The sequence below is a fragment of the Papaver somniferum genome, chromosome 6 (genome assembly GCF_003573695.1).
Source record: "Papaver somniferum cultivar HN1 chromosome 6, ASM357369v1, whole genome shotgun sequence".
Classification (NCBI taxonomy): Eukaryota; Viridiplantae; Streptophyta; class Magnoliopsida; order Ranunculales; family Papaveraceae; genus Papaver; species Papaver somniferum.
In genome coordinates this window covers 75013596-75035998 of record NC_039363.1, presented here as the reverse complement: position 1 = coordinate 75035998, position 22403 = coordinate 75013596, and the positions used below count along the sequence as shown (strand labels likewise).

The 22403-nt window shown below is 35.1% G+C and overlaps 1 long non-coding RNA gene across 1 annotated transcript; it reads left to right on the top strand.

Moving 5' to 3' along the window:
- Positions 1-271: 271 nt before the first annotated feature.
- LOC113285772 lies at positions 272-2944 on the top strand. Its single transcript, XR_003328929.1, has 6 exons — positions 272-353; positions 774-813; positions 1263-1334; positions 1750-2094; positions 2267-2364; positions 2588-2944. It is a non-coding gene; the product is annotated as an uncharacterized LOC113285772 (long non-coding RNA).
- Positions 2945-22403: the final 19459 nt, after the last annotated feature.

Below are 22403 nucleotides of genomic sequence, written 5' to 3'. Positions count from 1 at the left end.
GATAACTCATCAACACGAGTCAGCCGAACCTAAAGCCTATAAATCAATATTTTCGAAGTGTTTAAGGGTGTATAGGTCATTGCATACCCATTAGACACCCCTTATCAATACACCCTGGTTAGGAAAATGACTTTGTATGCCTATGAAGTTTTTGGTATGCCCAATATTATGGTTCGGTTCGATATCCATTCTAACAGGCCCCAAAGCTTCATTTGTTTAAAAAATAAAAAGAGGCCCAAAAAGAAGAGCCCCAAAACTCGATAATAATAATAATATTTTTAAACCTATCTTTCTCTCTCGGTCACAGCTCCTTCATCTCAAACTCATCAGAAGAAGGCGGAGGAGGTAATCGAGTAAGTTTCAATTCCTTCCCCATCTTTAACCTTTAAATTGGAATTGATATTCAGTTGTTCTCTTTATGTCTATCTCGTTTCTGTAAGATTTTATTCCTTTTTAATGGTATTGTTAGGCATTACATTAGCACTAAGAAGAAGATGAGTTCACTAATATTTTTAATGTTAAGAACCCTAGTTAACACTGATTAGAGTATCAGTCAATTTCAGAAATTGTTTGGGTTTTTACTTCGATTCATCAGTTTCTAGGGGCAAGATCCATTTCAATTTACATTGTTAGGGGTTCTACTTCGATTATTCAATTTATAATGACAAGATCCATCTCAATTTTATTTGTTAGGTATATTCTTCGGTTCTTCGATTATGAGGGTTTCACAATTGTGGATTACAAGTTAACCGAGTTAATATTTTGGTTTGCAGGCTCGGACACATGTGGGTGATTAGCTGGGTGATCAACGAGGTATGTGCTTTACTTGACCATTATCTGCCCAGAGTTTATACTGTTTTCAAAAGAAACTTGATGTTGGTGATGGTACACAGTAGTGTTATGGTTTGAGTTGAGATTGTAGGTTGAAAATTGTACTTCAGATATGGGTTTGTAAAATTATTTCTCCTTCTCTCTGATAGTTATCACTTGTAATACTATGAAAGTTGAAGTTGGTGGAGGTATTGATTCTACAACCATTATCCTTATATGTTTGTTGCTGGTGGTTTTATGACGTTGATGATAGTTAAACATCATTTCTTTTATGGTGATGATGATCAGTTGAGTTTTGGTGTTCTTCTGTCGTAGTTGATGCAGGCATTGCATGTTTTGTTGTGTGCATAGTTTTTAGAGTGAGATTGGGGGGAAACTATGAAAAGGAAGAGGTGCAAAAATTTTAAGCCTTTGTTTGTATTTTACTCCAGGGAAGATTTTCAGAGACGACTTCCGAGCACAGACTTCAAAAGCAAGTAGATAGGCTTTAATTGTCATTCAAGGTAGGCTTGTATCTTCTTGATTGTATGGTTTACTATTATTTATGGGACTTTAAAGATTTTCTGTTGGTTATACAAACTCTTCCATCCCAGTGCCAAGGATATGATGGACCTTTGAATTGGTTTGTTTTGCGATTATGTGAGTCGAACAAAACATAATGTCTTATTTGATTTTGATTTTTATTTAAAGATAACTTGATTAAGTTAGTTTGCTTTGCTTAGTTGAAATAGATAATCTAATTCACCAACAACGCAGAAATGTTGTTGTCTATCCTTTAACACCTGCTCATTGCCATGTTATTCATAGGTTTATTGATCTGGTCTTCCTTTATATTTGTGGTTTATGTTTTAGTCCAGATCTGAATTGCACCTAAAGGATCCTTACTAATTCAGCCTTTTTTGGTTTCAACAATTTCAGCTAGATGGCCGAACTTCCTCTACGCATGTTCTGTTTTCCTCTCAAGCTCGGTTCAACTTCACTGGTCTTGGTGGCCCCTTTCTCAAAATAGTGCAACATCAAAGTGGTTTACAACAAGTAATGGCTGTTGGATGTTGATGCAATCATAACTTAGGAAGGTGTTCCAATTGTAAACCAATTTACTATTGTTTCCTGAGAGGTCAATGGCTTCAGGTAGCTGCTAAGACAAGTATAACTCCTGGTGTCCCACCATCATTGAATCCTCCTCCTTGGACATGGTTTGTGCATTAGGCAGTGTATTTATTAGCGCTTGAGAAGAAATTAGTTCATCCCCTACTACACAAGGTTTGTAATTTTGTAGTTCAAATTTATTTTCTTTCCCTTTTCTTCAATTTTATAGCATGTAAAGCTGTATAATTTACCTGTATGCATGTAATTTGATCCCCTGGTTCAGTCTATGCTTCTGTAGACACTATATCTTTAATACAAATTATGTTGTTTTACTTTAATTCTGCAGTCCTTCTCTGAAGATAAGCTGCAAGTCAAATGCATCTAGCAGAAAGCAGAGGCGAATCATGATTTCAACAACTTAAATTGAAGGTGCGCGACTCCCAGGTATATATGCATCATGAAAATACACATTGTTTATGATGATTAAGTAGTGCCATTCTTAGGTCTTGCTAGGATTAGATTCACTCCAGTATTCTTGCATAGCTCAATGAGTAGTTTAATTTAATTTGTATTTCATTTATGCAATATGATGATTTTAATCATTTCATCTATGTAATTGATTCACATCAAGAAGTATTTAAAAATAACTTGGAATCTTGTTATACAGGGTATTGGGATCCCTATACCTTCGTATAGCTATTGTTGTTTGGATGAACTTCAGGAAAAGAGCGGCTGCAAGTGTTTATATTGATTTTAGAAAGGGAAATTCACAAAGTGATGCTGAAACTACGGCAACTGCGATAGAGATGGAGTACTTGGAGATATTTAAGTAGGTGGGCAAAAACTTTGATAAATCATATAAGAGATCTACCTAATTGGACTGGCAAGATTAGGTGATAATTTTAGTAAATTGAATTCCGTATTAATGTTTTGGATGTTTATCCATTTTTGTGTATGTGAGTTTGGGATGTCAATGTAAACCTGAATCCATATTTTAAATAAAATTAAGGTATTTTCACTTTCAGATGAATTTGCATTTTAGAATTTTTTTTGTTCTTCAAATTTAGATGATTAAGATAAATTGATCTAGTATCAGTTCCTTAGCTGAATTAGAACCAAATTCCCAGTTTAGCAGAATATGGGGTCGTGCTGCAAAAGAAATCTGGGAAATGGCGGAAAGAAATCTGGGAAATGGCGGACATTTTTATTTGTAATAAATAGTAATTTAAATGAATTTATTTTTGCAATTAATATTAATTTAGAATTAATTAAAAAAAATTGTGACATACATCGACTGTTATTGTATATTACATACAACAAGCGTGATACTTAATAACAGATTCTGTATGTGATTTTAAGGCACAAATTTTATTCGTCATACTTAATAACGCGTTTTGTTTGTCATTTATAAAGAGTCACACCAAATATATAACGGTTCGAATTTACAGACAAAAACCGTGATAAATCATGTTTTATAACAGACTTCAACCGTTATTTATAGCCCCTTCTGGACTAGTGATATCTTCTTATTAGTGAATCAAATGGTTACAAAACAACCTGTTCTTATATGCGTGAACAGATGAAAATAAGGAAACAAGATAAACAAGATATTACAACATAAAGAGAATATACATGCCTAATGAAAATAATATATACTATCAAATAATATCAAATAATATCTCAACAAGATAATATCTTGGAGATAATATTTCTAATACCTCCTCTCAAACTCATGATGGTGCAAAGCACATATTGAGTTTGGAAACCAAGAACTTCAGACGAGTAGAAGGTAAAGTCTTAGTAAAAATGTCTGCTAGCTGCAATTCTGAAGAAACATGGGGCAATGAGATTGTCAAGTGTTTGAAGTGATGACGAACAAAGTGACAGTCAATCTCAATGTGTTTTGTACGCTCATGGAACACATCATTGTGGGCAATATGAATAGCATCCTTGTTATCACAGGAGAGTGGAGTTGGCTCAGATGATATAACTCCCATATCTTGAAGAAGCCACCGTAACCAGACAATTTCTGAAGTAGTGTGAGCAAGAGCTCGATATTCAGCTTCAGCACTAGAGCGAGATACCACAGATTGTTTCTTACTACGCCAAGAGATTAATGAGTTACCCAAAAATAGGCAATATCCAGTGGTTGATCGTCGATCAGTAACGTCACCTGCCCAATCAGAGTCAGAGTATGCACGAAGACGAAGATACGAATTACTTGAGAAGTGTGAACCTTGATATAAAGTACCTTTGATGTATCACAAAATTCGAAGGACAGCAGCATAGTGTGTTGGTCTTGGATATGACATAAACTAGCTAACAATATGGACTGCATGGCTGATATCTGGTCGTGTAATAGTAAGATAGTTAAGACTCCCTACAAGCTGACGGTATAGTGTAGGATTAGATAATGCTTTTCCTTCGTAACTGTTGAGCTTAACATTCAGTTCTAGAGGTGTATCAACAGTCTTGCTATCAGTTAACCCTGCACGTTGAAGAATGTCAGTTGCATACTTAACTTGAGAAATAAAATAACCATTAAAGGATTTATCGACTTCTATCCCAAGAAAGTATCTCAAGAGACCAAGATCTTTCATCTCAAAGCAAGAAAATAGATGACGCTTCAAAGAAAGGATTTCCTTTAAGTCACTGCCAGTAATGACCATGTCATCGACATACAGAAGGAGAATAACCATTCCTTTCTCTGTTGTTCGAGTAAACATGGCTGAATCATATGCACTCTGACTATATCCATACTGAAGAATAGCATTTGAGAATTTTTCAAACCAAGCACGAGGTGCTTGTTTGAGACCATATAATGCTTTGTTGTTTGCATACTTGATTTGGAGCATGATGTAATCCAGGTGGTGGTTGCATATAAACTTCTTCTTGAAGCTCTCCATGGAGGAAGGCATTCTTGACGTCCATTTGGTGAAGATCCCAATTTTGAGTAGAAGAAACAACAATGAGAGTACGCACTGTAGTCATGCGAGCAACATGAGAAAATGTCTCTTCATAGTCAATTCCATATTCTTGTGTGTACCCTTGAGCCACTAAACGAGATTTACATCGTTCTATTTTTCCTTCTGAATTTGTCTTTATCTTGTAAACCCACTGCTACCAATAACTGACTTTCCTGGAGGAAGATCTACCATGTCCCATGTATTTGCATTCTTGTGTGCTGTTAACTCCTCTCCCATAGAGTCTTGCCAGTCAGGGATTGCAACTGCTTCCCTATAAGATTTGGGTTCATGTAGAGGCAATATAGAAGATAAAGAACAATGATAATCAGAGTACTTAGCTGGTGGTCGACGAGCACGAGGTGGCAGTGTTGTATCTTCAGTTGCAGGATTCCTTTCTGTGGAAGCAATGTCAGGATTGTCCGTAGAGTCATTGGTGACAGTTTCTAAGACTTCTGGAGATGGAGTAATTGCAAGCTCAGGAGTAGTGATAGGAATATTTGGCTGAGATGTGATTACGTCTTCAAAAGGATCTATAAAGGAGAATGTTTCTAAACTAGATGTTTTGCTACTAGGAAGAGACCAGAATGGTATTTTCTCCCAGAAGGTTACATGTCTAGAGATACGCAATCTTCTACTTTCTAGGTCATAACAACGATAACCCTTTTGTTCTATTCCATATCCTAAGAACACACAAATAGTATTCTTTTTACCTAGTTTGTTACGTTCTCGTTCAGTAAGATGAACAAAACATGTTGAGCCAAAGACACGAAGTTCAGAATAATTTGGCAGCTTACCATAAAGACTTTCATATGGAGATATCCCTCCTATAACAGCAGTAGGAATTCGATTGATGGTGTACACTGCTGTAAGAATAGATTCTCCCCAAAAGTTAGAGCGAACAAAAGCAGAGAGAAGTTGAGTTTTTGCTGTCTCAATAATATGACGATGTTTTCTTTCTGCAACTCCATTTTTCTCTGGAGTTTCAGTGCAAGACAATTGAAGTTGTGTACCTTCAGATTTGAGAAAATCTCTAAAAGGATTTGAGATGTATTCGCCTCCCTGATCTGCACGAAAGGTTTTGATATTTTTTCCAAACTGAGTTTTAATCATCCTAGAAAAATCCGAGTATAGTTTTAGAAAATATGCTCTTGAGTTGAATAAGTATATCCATGTGAAGCGAGTATAATCATCAATAAAAATCACATAGTATAATGCTCCTCCCTTGGATGGAACGGGAGATTTTCCCCAAACATCAAAATGAATTAGATCAAAGGGTGCAGTGGATAAAGTAATGCTATTACTGAAGGAAAGAGCTGGTTGTTTTCCCAACTTACATGCAACGCAATGAGGTTCTTTTTCTACTTGAATAGACCCTAATAAACCTTTATTAATCATATAGATAAGACGAGAAAAAGAAACATGTCCTAGCTTGGAATGCCAAAACATAAATGGAGAAATAGTTGAAGGCAAAATAGGAGCAGATGCAACAACTTCTTTATTCATAAATTGCTGAGGAATGATAAGACTTTCAAGGAGATAAAGTCGACCAACTCTACGGCCTATCCCAACTAGCTTCCCTGTCTTGGAATCCTGTATCACACAACCAGAAGGAAAGAAGAAAATATTAAGTCCTTGATCACACAATTTACCAATGGATATAAGATTCATTCTAATCTTTAGAACAAGAAGCACATTAGGTACATATATATTATTTGTAACCTTAACTTGGCCGATGTGAGTAGCAGATATTGCTGATCCATCTGCGGTATGGATATTAGGTGTAACAATAGGATGTTTATTCTCAAATAGAGTTGAATCAAATTTCATATGGTTTGATGCCCCTGAATCAAGAAACCAGCCAGTTGATAGAATACCTGATGGAGCTGAGAGAGCAGTAGCTGCTGAGTGATTATTACCAAGTGCTTTTCTGAGCATCTCCTGAATATTAGCTAGACTGGTTTGTGTGACTGCTGCTGATTCTGAACTTTTCTCAACTGCTGGTGTGGCTAATAATGATGGAGAAGGATTATATGATGACGTAGCTGCATGTTGCCTTCTTCTTTCTCTCATATTCCTAGATGAAGGTGATGTACAGTTTCCTACAGTATGTCCAGGTTCTTTGCAGTAATTGCAATGAAGCTGTGAAGTTGAACTTTGAGACATATCTGATGTTGTTGTGTTAGGTGGCACAGTACAATTTTTGGATATATGTCCAGGTTTCTTGCAGTTATAACACACAGTTTGAGTTGTATCACGATGATATTTTTGAGAACTAAAATGATTTTTAAAGCTTGTTCGAGAAGGTACTGCTAGTACGGTGGGAATATCAGGTTTAATGCGTTTCCTAGTTTCTTCAGTGATAAGTTCAGAAAGTGCAGTCTCTACAGTTGGTAGGGGTGATCTATGAAGAATTGATGCTCTAACAGTTTCAAATTCATCTCTTAGTGCCATTAAAAGCTGAACTAATCGTGATTCTTCCCTATATTTCTCCCATATTTCAATATCTGTTATCCAGTTAGGCTCCATAAGAGATAACTGATTCCATATGAAAGACATCTCAGAATGAAAATCAGAAATAGATTGATCATGTTGTTGTTTCAGAGATCTGATATCTTGTTCAAGCTTATAACGTTGAGCAAAGTTGATTTGGGTATACCTTTTTGAGAGAAAATCCCATGCATCCTTGGCAGTTTCGAATCTGGTAAGTTGCATGCTTATAGAGGTTATTACTGTGTTGCTTATCCATGTGAGTATCTTATGGTTGTTGATCTCCCAGGTTTCCATGCTTTCTCTTGCGGGCTCTTTATCCTTTTCTGTTACAGTTGTATCAGCAGCGTTTGGACGTTTAGCTGTGCCATCCATATACTTCCACATTCCTTTTCCTTTGAGAAAACTTCTCATAAGAAAGGACCAATGATTATAATTTGTTCCATCAAATTTTGTAGTGATGGGTTGATAGTCTTCTCGTGACATTTTGAGGTAAAGATAAAGATGAAGATTTGCGGTTAGGATTTCTATAGTTTGTTATTGATAAGATAAATAGCGAAGACAAGTTGATTGATCAGTGCAAGGTTTTTGATATTTCAGAGTTTATGTTGCAGCGGAAGATGGTTTCTTAGATCTTGCCAGGCTCTGATACCATGAAAAAACTAGTCATGGCATGTATATTCTGGAGAATAGATATCTTCTTATTAGTGAATCAAATGGTTACAAAACAACATGTTCTTATATGCGTGAACAGATGAAAATAAGGAAACAAGATAAACAAGATATTACAACATAAAGAGAATATACATGCCTAATGAAAACAATATATACTATCAAATAATATCAAATAATATCTCAACAAGATAATATCTTGGAGATAATATTTCTAACAGTGCAGTGATTGTCGGTCAGAGAATAAGAGTGGAGCTGGGGTTTTCTTGTTGTGGTGTGTGGTGGTCATACTTGGGAGACTTGCTTGAACTGGATGATTAATTTGCAGCAGAAAATGGAAAACTGGTGTGACCGGAGTATGGAAAGGGGTTGGATTTGAATACCGGTGGAGTAATGAAATGGGCCTTGGTAGTCTGCTAGGGATTAATGGATCCGTTGGAAGCACATATATATTTCAAGAGAAACAGTATCAAGGGGGTTGGGACGAGCCCGTCGGCCGTCCAGAGAGGAGTTTTGTCCGGAGGACAGTCGGCAACACAGCCGCAAGCAAGAAGAGAACATCGTGTTCGTGAGAGTTTTGGAGCAGACAAAACAAGGAGAGAAGAAGAGGATCGATTGCCGGTGACGACGGTAATACTGTTCAATTATCCTTTTCTTGTTATTATTTTTGATGGGTTTTGAGAAGGGAGAGTCTACACTCACCGTGGTTAAACACCGAGAAATCAACCGAGAGGGGAATCAACGGATGAGGGCAGTGTTCTTAGCATCTAGATCATAAATGGGCAGAAGTGGGCCCCTTGCTCTGTCTCATACGGTGTGTGTTGCGAGAGAAAGCTTCGGTCGATCTATACTTTATCCACAATTATTTTTTTGCTAGACATCTGTAACTAGGGTTTATTGGGTGAAACCACTTCAGGTATTAGGCTATTTTTGATTGAATCGAATTATGAAGCAATAGACCATTATGATTTGAATAAATTAATTCCATGATTTTATAAATTGATTTAATGATGAAATGAGTTGTTGTTTCACCGGTTTTGTAAACCTTTATGCATAATTGTTAGGATCACAAATATATTTGCTTCATTGTCTGATGGGTTAAATCCTTTGATGGGGTATGCTTAGAATACTCAGGTATTATTTGTGAACCTGTATTTAGTTTCGTACAACTTTCTCGCTTGGTTTTAATCTTGTGAAAAATACTAGAACCCCCTACTATATGGGGCAATATATAGAAGCCCCACAAAATGGATCCTTCATTGTCAACTCCATACTTTAGAAAGATGCTATTACTAGGCCCAAAATATTAAATTTTCTTCGGATCTGGCCCATAATTAATAATTATGAATTTTAATAATGACAATACTACCCTTTACTATTTATACCATAGGACACTCGTTAGATATTTTCATTTCTTATTTCATTTCCTCACTCCAATTCTTAAGATAACATTTTCTAGGGCTTCTACAATGATTTTGAGCAGAGACAATTGATTTATTTTGACCAGAGACAATCAATGGCGATGATAGAGATCATAAATCTACCATTAGGAGAAGGAGGAGCCTCAGTTGCAGTAGAAAATAATGGATCTGAGAAACAAATTTCGACTAATTGATCCACAGATTCAACACAAGTTCATCAGCAAGCTATGTATAGATAAGTATCCTCTTCTATATGTTATTATGCTTCGATTGAGATATTTTAGTTTAATTATTTCAGAAACAAATCTGAGAAAAATACTTTACCTAAATCTTCAGACGTTTTTCAATTAGTTCATCTGAACCGAAATTAGGTCTTAAATTTACAATCATCTACTTTCTCTGGTTGTATCAATGTAATTTTTTTTGAAGAATCTTGGACAAAATTTCAGATCTGTTCTTCTTCAAAATCATTTTAACTCTCAATTTCAAGTTGCGATCTAAAAACTTATTAGAGATTTGATATCAACGACTCATCATCTCTATTACCCATAGATTTAATTTGAATTTCATTCGTTTTTAATTTTGATTTCATATGTTCTTGGTAGATATGAAATGGAAGTTATTTTTGCTTTTGATGTTGGGAAACGACATCCAGCAAGGGAAAGTGGTTGAACAAAGAAGGTTAAAGCTCAGGTTGTAGGTGAAGTTTTGGTGAAGTTCTCAAGCAATAAAACAATGAAGAACTGAAGCTGTTACTGGCCATTTTCATGGGAATATATGAAGGGGATTACTGATTAGCTAATTTGGCATGATGTTTTGTTTGTTTTCATTTCTGGATTTGAGTCAGCTGGCTCAGAAGAAAAGTTTCATACTTTGATTGTTCATATACCTAAGCATGAGACATGAATTATAGCTCATTTGGCAGGATTTTTGGTGTTTGGTATGATTAGAACAAGTCAGGTTAGTGATGAACTGGAACACAGGATTGGACAGATTGAGACTACGCAGAATCGTCATGGGACGGTCCTTGAATCCATACAGGGCGACATCATGCAAGTAAAGAAGCAAATGCAAGAGTGCGCATTGGATAGTAGGTAAATTTTTACCTCCTCTCAGTCAGACAGTCACATTAGGCAAAATTTAGAATGGTTATTAGACATGTAGTGAATCAGATTAGAAAAAAAGTATGTTGTTCTCTTTGGAACTGAAAATGTAGTCCATCTTAATGATTTCATTGTTTCAGTTTATTAAATGAGGAAGATATTTGAGTTTTTTATAGAGGTGTTGTCTTGTTTGTCTAATTTGTTGATGTTCTCGTGTTCTCATTGCAGTGAAAATAAACAAGGGACGAATGGATGGATCGATATGGTGGATTAAAGTAGCAGCTGATGTTGCTGCCATGACCGTAAACAAGGAAGCTTATTAGACGTGTAAAACTCTTTGCATGGTTGAAATCTAAATTATCATATGAATTTGAAATTGTATGCTTTCATGATTCCTAGCAATCACATCTCTGTAGTTTGTATTTAATAACCTCGAGTCAAATGTTATATCCATGTGTAACTTTTTATTACACAATCCGGATGCATGTGTAACTTCCACTTACACTAGATAGATGCATTTGCATCTCCCAATCATATGGATGTGTAACTGGAGATTACACAAGACATATGGATGTGTAACTGGATATTACACAATACATATGGATGTGTATTTGAGATAATGAAGACTGGATTAACGAGTTTGTTGGATGAATTGGTAGTTTGTAGTTCGGTGATGGCGATGGTTATAGATAGACAGACAGAATGAATGGGTGTTGTACATAACCGACAGAATATACAAAGTGGAGTTAGGCAGAGACGTACAGTGGCTGGTTTTTTATGGGGTTGTTGCCATCAGTTCAGTTAATTGAGATGGTTAGATGGACATGGAATCGAACCAGTTGAGACATGATATGGAGAAGAAGGTGGATGACTGTTTTAGAAGATTACAGTGGATTGGATTTTGTGTTGAGGTCGGGTGCCTGGTAACCATTGGTTAATGGTCAGAGTCTGGAAAGAGGAGTTGGTGCTGTGCATGAATTTTGGAAGTCAGGGTTGGTGATTTTGAATGGGCATAAATTGGCAGGACATGATAACTCATTGTATCAGGTGGCGACTGTTTTATCCTTTGATTCTTCTTGCTGTCTTTTTTCAAATTCCAAATCAGTAAGTATCCATTAGTATACATATTTTCTTACATCTGAACTAAACTCTACTTACTAGGTCAAGGGAGAGGAAGATATGAATTGCAGAGTGTTGTAAATTGACAAGCTAAATGGATGTGTATTTATTAGTTACACATGCTAATTAGATGTGTAGCTATTAGTTACACAATCTAAATGGATGTGTATCTATTGGTTACACATGCTAATTATTAGTATAACTTGTTGATACACATTCATTTTTTTCGTTATACTTGAGTTTCTGAAGTTGTCATCTGGTAAACTTTCGTGCCAAATTTTGCAGATTCCACCTGGGGAGGATGAACATAAGAATGTAATGGGTGTATTTATTTTTACAATGTAAAGTGTTACTTCCAGTTAACACAGGAGACAATTAATAAATTCATTGTTCCGTAAATTAATGTAGTGAAGTTCGTTGTTTCTGTTTGCTAACTGTTCTTGCTCAAGTTCACGTTTCAGATACTTGAGCAGTTTGACTCGTTAATTAACAAGCGAATGGTATAATTTTTTTTACTCCAGTGGTATGGAAGGTTTCATGTCAAAGAAAGCATGAATTAAGATCAAAGTCAGTCTCTATTAGAAGTGAACAAAGTGCAAAAGATAACAATGGTTTGGCTGTATGGCTTGGACGATTTGCAATGATTGGATTTGCATGTTGATATCTCGACTTTTAGAGGTATTAAGGAGATTCGTAAGTTGTCTTTTAAATTGTTAATATGCAAAGTTAGTACTCTTTTGTATCTATTGTATGATAATCAATACCTTGATTTTCATTCGTAAGAGTAGATAGATTTTGGTGATTGGGATTATGTTGACAAGAGTGTTTTCATTTTGGAGGAATATTGTTTAATCATAAGAAACTATTTTAACCGATTGTGCAGAATTTTGGACTTCTAAAACCATTACCATCAGTAGCATTGGGGGTTACCGCTTTGGTGGGAGTGCTAACAACAATATTTATTTTCCAGTCTGCCTCTAGCGATTGATTAATGCTGAGGTTCTTATGTATGATACAGAGTACTTCTTAAGAGTAAATACTTGTAAGTTATTTCCATGTTTTTTTATTTGTTCTGGGTGTGAAAAAAGAACATTCATTACCTAAGAACTTATCTCAGGAAAGGTGCACCTATCTCTCACTCTGTGGAGTAATGAAAGACAATCTTGTTGTCAGCGTTCCAACTTTGTTAATTTAGGACTTATTTTGTCTTGGAACTGCAGTGTCATGTTGTTGCCTATGAAGTATGGACCTAATTTTTTTGTCAGAATTACTAAATATTGATTTTGATGTGCAGTTTCTAACCAAATGACACTCATAAAACCACTCTTCCATAGCAATTGACATTAATTGTCTCATGTGTTAACTCCGAATTACGCATGGATTTTGTACGTGTATCAGCTGATTACACATGCTTGTTTAGGGGTGTTTCGACTATGGTATTTCAATGTTTCTATTGAAGTAATTTCTGAATAATTGTAACGTTTTCAATATCAATTGATGTCTATGCATGATGTGGTTTGCGTGCACTGATACGGCACTAGCTTACCAAGAGAACCAAGAACATTTATCAAAGCTCTGGGATATTCTTGCAGTTTATGGATGGATAGATAAGGATGTTGGCTAATTTCCAGGTGAGAAGTGATGATTCTTAGCTCTTTTATAGTTGAATATGTGTGCTTTTTATGGATGTGTAACTCTTAGTTACACAAGTCAGGTGCATCTGTAACTCTCAATTACACATGATATATGCACGTGTAACTCCTCTTTACACTAGACAGATGCATGTGTAACTCCTAGTTAAACATGCTAAAATGAACAAACTTGCAACCAAAAAATTCCACATGCTAGGTATCCAAGTCATATGCATGTGTAACTGTCAATTACGCATGACGGATGCATGTGTAACTGGGCTAAGATAAATTATCATGTGTTGTTTTATAATTTTTCCTTACAATTGTTCTATAATATTTTATTTTTTGCTTTTTGTTCATCAAACCTAATCCATGGATGTTTATTTCGTTGCAGATATGCAAGCATTTTGGAGTGAAGAAGACAAGAAGGAAAGGCAAAGATTTAAACTTCATAAAAGATAATTGCTTAAATGTGGTAATGGTCTCGCTGGAATTGGAGTTGACGTTGAATACACAAATCAGATACATGTGTAACTCTCAATTACACTAGATAGATGCATATGTAACTCTCAATTACACAAGACAGATGCGTGTGTAACTTCTAGTTACACATGCTAAGAAATTATTGTAAATGAATATTAAAGTAATATATGTATTTTTATAATTTTGGGCTTAGTTTTAAATTTTATTTAATTAGGGGCTTAGTTTTAAATTTTATTTAATTAGGGGCTTGACAATATATGTAAGGGTATGAATATCTTTTAATAATTCGGGGCCTAGATATAAACTTCTTTTAATTAAGGGCCTCATATTATGGGTTATCCATGGGTTGGGCCTTAGCCTAATTTTCCCTCTTCTTTAATCTTTTGATGTGCCATGCTTAAGGTATCCCAATGATATTTGCGAATCTAATATATTTAGTAGGTGATGTAGATAGAACGTACGATAAATAAATTTTCATGAGTTATGTTTCATTTTAGTAATCAAATAGGAATAGTGGTGGATACGATAAACCTTGATTGCTTTCTTTTTCATTGATTTTATTTTATTATTTCATTTTCAATTATAAAAATCCAAAAGTATTATTTCTGATTAGTTTTATTAGAGATATTGGTTACGGTATTTCCATCGCTCCTCATGGGGACGACCTGTACTTGTCGTTGTCTACTAGTTAGATGCCGTGCGATTGCGATTATTATAAATAGGGTTTTCCCAAATCCTATCATTTTTTCTTTGATAAGAGTGTAAATGTTGTGGATCCTTGAGGTTTGCCAGACATCATTCTACTGCAAACAGATTTATAAACCTTGATTGAAACATATTTGAAGGGAAATCAAATGGCTTTCTGTCAGAGATAGATAAGCATCAAAAATCTTAACTTAGGTTGAAGCAACTCTTAAGCTGTAATAGACGTCACCTAAGGGAATCAAGTGCATACAATCACTTTGGATTCAGAAAATTACATGAGGATGACGGAAGATGAGTTCCTTGAAGGATAAATTCGATCTCAATTACATTCCGGTCCGGAGTCTAACAGTAGGCTAGTATCTGTCGCAGTTTGATACAAAGCGATGTTCAAACTGGATTAAGTCCTGGGATTTTTTTGTATCTGCGATTTTTCTCGTTAACAAAATTCTGGTGTCTTGTGTTATTTATCTTTGCGCATTATATTGTTTATCTTTATAATAAAATATCACTAGTAGTACATAATCAACCTAGATAGTCTTCGAGCGCTAATTGGTTAAGATCTTGTAAGACATGTTATATAGATTATAAGTCTTGTTCTTGTTGGAATTCTGATCTTGTGCAATTTGGGTACATACTAGGTTGATATTGAATATTAATTTTTGAGATCGTCCACCAACCACTACAAGAAAATGAGGATATTGCCGCACATCTTTGCCACACATCAGCGTGCAATATGACGGTTTTAGCCTCCGCACATGTTTGGTGTGGCATAAACAGACTCCTTTTGCCACAACAAAGAGTAGATGTGGAAAAATAATACTCGTTTACGTCATGCAGGCTAGTGGTGCGGTAATAAACCAATTTATTGCCACACCGGTGTGGCAACAAGAAGAAAATGATCTTATTAAATCTATTTTAGATAATATTTCGTATTAAGTGAAACTGAAATTAGTTTTGGAAAAAATCCAGCACCGATATTCCCTCTAAAATCATCGTGAAAATCAAAACTCCTCATATCCCAACATCTTGTAACTGCTTATTCCTTGACAAACAACACGCTCCCATGTTCTCTTTTTTCTCCTTCTCTTATAGAAGAACTGAACCCTCTTCCTTCTAATCTTCACCCAACCTAAATAGAAGAAAACTAGGGTTTCACCTCCCTTCTCTAGATCGAAGAAGGTAATCATAAAACTAGGATTCCCATTTCTACTTAAATTTGGGTTTTTCTTTGTTATTTTGCTTGATTTTGAGAAAGGGTACAACCATTATTTCGTTTTTAAATTGCATCATAAATTTGGTGGTTTGACTTTGGTTATCATTCAATCTTCATCTTTTTGGGAGAAATCTAGGGTTTTCGAAAACTTCCTTTGTTATATTACGGGGATTTCTGTCTATAATTTCAAAACTAGCTTGTTTAAATAAATTAATTTTAGGTTTTTGATTAATCGTAGGACGACCGAAGGAAGGAGTCTTTAAGGGATGAAAAAATGTTTTCCTGTCCGTCACACTTTCTGTACAAAAAAACAGAAGAAAAAAAATAATTAATTTTTGGAATTTCGGAATCAAATCGAGACGACTGATAAAATTGATAATGCATTTCAATAAAAGACATTCAAATGAACAAATTACATGTTCAAAGTTCATTTAATAATCCACTAAATCGATCACACCATTTGAACTATAAACCAATTTCAGTAGCAGAAAAACGGATAAAGAAGATGAATTATTCAATGCGGACTTCACTGGACCCGACCCTAATGACCCATATTAGACCCACATAAAATATCCAAGAAAAATGCATAGAAAATTGGAATTTTCACAAATTGAAACAGAAATTCCATCAAAATCCCTTAGCTTTACTCACTTCATAATTGTAAATCTCGTTCGACTGGGTTCTTTCTAATTATTGAATTAGCTGTAATACCATTAAATTGATATTTCCCTGAATTTTAGTTGAATATCAAAAACATAAAAACTCTTCTGATATACATAATCGTGAGATTCAACTCCAGCCTTTAATCTTAAAAATCCCAGCATCTTCCATCTTAAAACCCCTGAATATTAATCCCATCACTTACCCAAACTAAGCAATTTTGTTTGGCTTCTCTTAAATATAGCACATGATTTTATTAACCATAACCCATATTATTGGTAGCGCATAATTTATTTTTAATTTATTAATCATATCTCAAATCATAACCCACAATATATCTATTGAGTTAGCAGTGATTCATAACTAGGAGGCGAGTTGAGTTTGGAGATCTAACTGATTTTAGATATATATATCGTATTTTTTCCCTCTTCTTGTTCCTCCACCCATGAACCCTGGAGTTTATATTTCAAAATTTTTAAAATGAAAGAATCACTCCACCAAATCCCTGTGACTGTGTGAGATTGTCATTAACGGGACATCAACAACATGCAAAGATAAACTATGACATGAACATTTCTTCCCATGAAAGGATGTTAATATAAGAAGTTACTGAAGCCGTCATCGATCATCATCATGGGATGATTAACTTAAAAAATCCAAGATACATCTACGAACTATAGTATGAGGTATCTGATAAGTTTAGGAGTATGTTAGTGGATGAATATGGAGAACAATCCAAATGAATCTTAAAAATTAATGAAAGTACAGTAATACAGGTGCTGTACATTAAGTGTTGAAAAGCTTTGTTTGGTTTTCCATGGAACCGCTGGCAAGCTTATAACGTCAAGGTGCAACAGTGGGTTTCAAGAGAAGGTAAGTTGACTCTGATCAAAAGTATTTTGGCTAGTTTTCCCATTTATTAATTATCCATCTTTCTTGCGCCATGCTCCGTTAAAAATAAGATTGATAAGATAGTAAGAATTTTTTTTTGCGATGATGATTCTAATAAGAGAATAATTCATAATATTGTGCAGTATATAATCGTAAAATGTAGAGAAGGGTGGTCTTGGAATCCGGAAATCTAAATACATGAACTCGACGCTTCTCAAAGAGTGGTGGTGGAGATTTGGAACGGAAAAGAATATTTTTTGGAGAAAGATAATTGTGGAAAAATTTGGAGAATCATCCACCGGTTGGGAAACTATTCAATGGCCAAAGGGATGTAGTTTGTGGCACAATATTTTTAAGGAGCTCGTGGATTTTAACAAACATGTGAAATTTAAGATCGGTGCGGGAAATGAAATTAGATTTTGGGAAGATTTTTGGATTGGAGATGCCGTCTTATGCAATAGTTTTCCTTTGGCATTTGAAACTTCAAGAACAAAAGGGAAGGTGGTGGCTAGTTTATATGAGATTTCGAGTAACGCCATCAAGTGGAAGTTTATGTCTCGAAGTAGACATTCTCAAGCCATAATGAGGGAGATTGCTTCCATAAACTCATCACTAGAGGTGGTGAATATTCAAGAAGGGATCGTTGACTCTAGATTGTGGATGGTGGATAGAAACAATATGGTTGATGCTTATACGGTTAAGTGTGGGTTTGATTCTCTTTGTGACTAAGGCGATAGTAACTTCCAAAATGAGATTATTTGGAGTCGACATTATCCGTACAAAGTAAACTTTTTTCTATGGCTTTTGTATCCTGAAAGGTTGATGACGACGGACAAGCTTTTTAGAAGGGGTATGGATGTGGATAGGGTGTGCCGGTTTTGTGAAGAAGAATATGAAACAAGTCCCCATTTATTCTATGGTTGTTGGCGAATGAAAAAAATTTGGGATTATTTTGCATAAGGATGCAACTTCAATTGGAATTACGATATTAATCATTCCACAACTATAAAAGCTTGGAGTTATGATTGGAGTGATGAAAGACTTGACCGTATTTGGAACAACTTACCGGTTGCAATATGGTGGTGCATTTGGAAATAAATGAACTCTAGAATATTCAACCACAAAAGTAGAAATTTGGAAAGTTTAATTCGAAATATTAAGATACAAGTGTATTTTTGGGTGGAGGCAAACACTAGAATGTTGGGTTTGACGGATAACATGGTAAGCTTTATGAGACTCGTATTTCTATCAGCCACTTTGAGGTGGATGTGAGGCGTTTAGTGTTTGTTTGTTTCTTCGTATTCTCTCTTGGCTCTTTGTTCTTTTATTTGGGTGATCGATTTCAAACTTGGTCTCCTTTTTTGTGTCGGTTATATTTATTGGGTTGAGGTACCCCCTTAAGTAACTCTTTTTGAATAAATTTTTTCCTCTTGACCGATTAAAAAAAAAACAGTGGGTTTCACTTTACGGTCTACCAATAACCAGGTGCACCAACAACAACAACAAATATGATCATTGAATTACCGATTTACCAACTCAGTGAACAGAAAACCTGGTTTAGGGGCTATGAATAATAATAGAGAAAGGTCAAACTAAAAATTGTAATCAAACTGTACTGACCAAAATCAAATCGGTTATGGTTAATAAAAGCATGGGCTATATTTAAGAGAAGCCTTTTGTTTTCTGGTTTGAACTCTTTAATAGAGGGTAGATGATATAAAAACAAAAACAAACAAGGAAAAAATGAAATTGATAGATCGGATATAGATTACATAGAGACGAAACGAAAGAAATGGATTTGCTAAGCAAGCAGAGTATTTGTTAAGTTTGATTTTCTATTATGACACCGGTTTGCAAAATATCCTTAAACTCCTAAAATTTGAATACTTGGTGCGCATGCATTCAATCTTTGAACAATTGGTACATCGCTTACATCATTAATAGTAGAGCCTTCTAATGCTGGATTAAGATTTCCATCCCTCGCATTAGATTTATCTACTTCTAAACTTTGCAAAATACAATCAGGTGGAGTAATGTTCCAATTAACAAGATTAAAGAAGGTTTTTGCCTCTTTTGCGAGAGTATCTGCCACACTGTTAGCTAATCTAGGAATGTAAAGGAAACCCAAAAAGTTTTGGCAACGATTAAATTCTCTTTTTACTTCATCCATAATTGCTTGATTCTGCCAGGAAATCTGAGAAAGTTTCCCAGTTAAGTAGTCAAAAAGTCTCTTGCAATCTCCTTCCACACTGAAGTTTGTCAATCCCCTTTTTGTCGCCCATTTAGCTCCCTGCAAAAGTCCTAAAGCTTCCACTTCTTCTGGGGTAGAAGCTGTGAATGGTCCTGCTCTGCCTTGTTCAAACTTTCTTGCATCATTCCTAAGGATTAAAGAAAAACCTGCAGGCATATCCTTAGAAATCCAAGCAACATCTATATTGAGTTTCTTTTGTGTTTTCCTAGGAGGAATCCATTTAGGAATCTCAATTTTATCTGTTGTGATCTGTCTAAAAGAAATATTATCCTTATACCAGAAATCTAAAAATATTTGTATTTCTAAATTTAATTGAGAGCTTGTTTGCTGTTGTTTTTCAAAGACTCTGTTGCATCTTTCCTTCCAGATGAACCGGGCTTTTGTCAAGATTATTTATATGGGTATAGTTGGGTCTTTCTTTCTTTCCTAACCATTCCTTACAGATATCCAAGAAAGTAATAGATCTGTCAAAGTTCAGATCGACTAGGAATGGCTCAGCTGCCCAAACAGACTTGGAAAAGGGACAAAACAACAACAAGTGTTCTATGGATTCATAATCTTGACTCCCAAAAGAACAGTTAGGATGAATATCCTTCATAAATTTAGATAATTTCAGATTCGTAGAAATAACATTTTGTAAACACTTCCAAGCAAAGATTTTAATTCTTTGAGACACATTTAGATTGCGTAATTTTTTACAGAAGGAGTCTGGCTGTCCTAAGTTGTAGTGGTTCACTGTTCTTTCATTAAGTTTGTTATACATAGACTTAACAGTGAAAATGCCTGAGTTAGTAAGAAGCCATCTGAGTGTATCTGGTTTATATATGGCTATTCTAATGTTACTGACTTTCCTAGCAATATGCTCTAGAAACAGTTCAAAAATTAAAGGGGAGTTCCACTTCTTAGTAATTGGATCAATAAGATCCTCACAAGTGTTAAGTGAGAGTTAGTAGTTGTTCTAAAAGTACTAAGGTTTTCTTCCAATTTGGGTACCCATCTATCTTCCCAAATGTTAATGTCGTTGACATCTCCTATTTACCAAATACTTTTTTGTTCAACAAGTTGGATACCCTTACTTATACATCTCCAAATCCATGAACTAGTTGATGGAATTTTTGCTTTAAAAGCAGAGGATTTTCTGAAGTATCTATGCTTTAGTTGTGACACCCAAAGGGTTTCAGGCTCAGTTAGCAGTCTCCAAGCTAATTTGGTTATCATAGCTAAGTTAAATTTATGAGAATTTCTGAATCCTAACCCATCCTTATTTATAGGTTTACAGAGACAAGAATAAGATTTTGGGTAATATCATTTGTAATTAGTTTCCTTGCCCCACTAGAAATCTCTTTGCAAGGCATCTATTTTTTTGTGATCTTCTTTGGTAAAATGAAGCAACTCATTTGATAGCTAGCCATACTAGCTAATGTTGCCTTATTAAGTACCATTTTACTATCCCTTAGCTAGGATTTTCCTATCCAACCTTGTACATTGTGTTCCATCTTTTCAACTATTCCTTCAAAAAGTTTTATCTTTGCTTTATTAATAAAGAGTGGGGTTCCTAAGTACGAGTCTTTTAGGTCTTTCTTTTTTATTTTCAGTAATTTACTAATCATTCTCTGATGTTTGGGTTGAATTTTTTTGCTAAATAAGACCCCTGATTTATCAAAATTTATTAACTGTCCTGAAGCTTTACCAAAAGAGTCAATCAGAGCTAGAATATTATGACATTCTTTAAGATCAGTTCTAATGAAAAGGAGGCAGTCGTCATCAAAGAAAAGGTGTGAAATAAGACTATTCTTAGGGGTTATTTTAATACCATTTATTAACTTCTCTTCTTCACTAGATAAGAGTAATCTGGAGAAGATTTCCATGCAAATTATGAATAGGTATGGGGAAAGAGGATCCCCTTGCCTAAGACCCCTAAAAAGATTGAAATAACCCCCAGGGCAGCCATTGAGCAAAACAACAATGGGTGTAGTTGATATGCATTGAAAAATAAGGTTGCAAAACTTTTAGTCAAAACCAAATGCCTTCATTGCAGTGATCAAAAAGTCCCAATCTACTCCATCGAAAGCCTTAGACATGTCAATTTTATTCCCATTCCAGCATGTTTCACTTTCTTTTTCTTAAAAGAGTGAATTATCTCTTGAGCAATAACAATATTGTCAGAGATTTGTCTTTTAGAAAGAAATGCAACCTGGAAAGGGGAGATTATAGTGTTTAGAAATGGTTTCATCCTATTAGCTAGGATTTTAGATATAATCTTATACATGGTATTGCAAAGTCCTATTGGTCTAAAACCACTAGGGTCTTTGGAATATCTACTTTTGGGGATAAGGAAAAGAAATTTTTTGTTGAATTCAGGGTGAAGCACCCCTGATTCAAAGAATTGCTGAATAACAGAGACCACTTGTTCTCCTACTGTTTCCTAGTTGAGTTTGAAAAAACTAGCTTGGAAACCATCCGGTCCTGGCGATTTGTTTGGTTTTAGTTTTTTAATAATTATCCAAATTTCCTCAGCTGAAGGAACAGAGTTGAGGGAAGCATTTTCTTCTAAAGAAATGCAAGGATGAATATTCTGAAATAAAAGAGGATTAAAAGAGGGAGAAGGAGAAGGATATGAGAAGAGATTAAAAAAATAGTCTGTAAGAGTTTCTTGAATTACAGATCTTTTGAAGGTAATTTCATTACTATTTTTAGGCATTCTATATTATTCCACTTCCTTCTTTCCATGGTTTTAGTATGAAAGAATTTAGTATTTCCCCACCTCCCCCAATTGGACCAAATTATCCCTAGATTGTTGTTTTTCTATTGCTTCCTGGATATCGTAGAGCTTTTCTAATTGAGAAAGTTTTTCCTTTATCTTATCTTCTTTTTTGTAAAC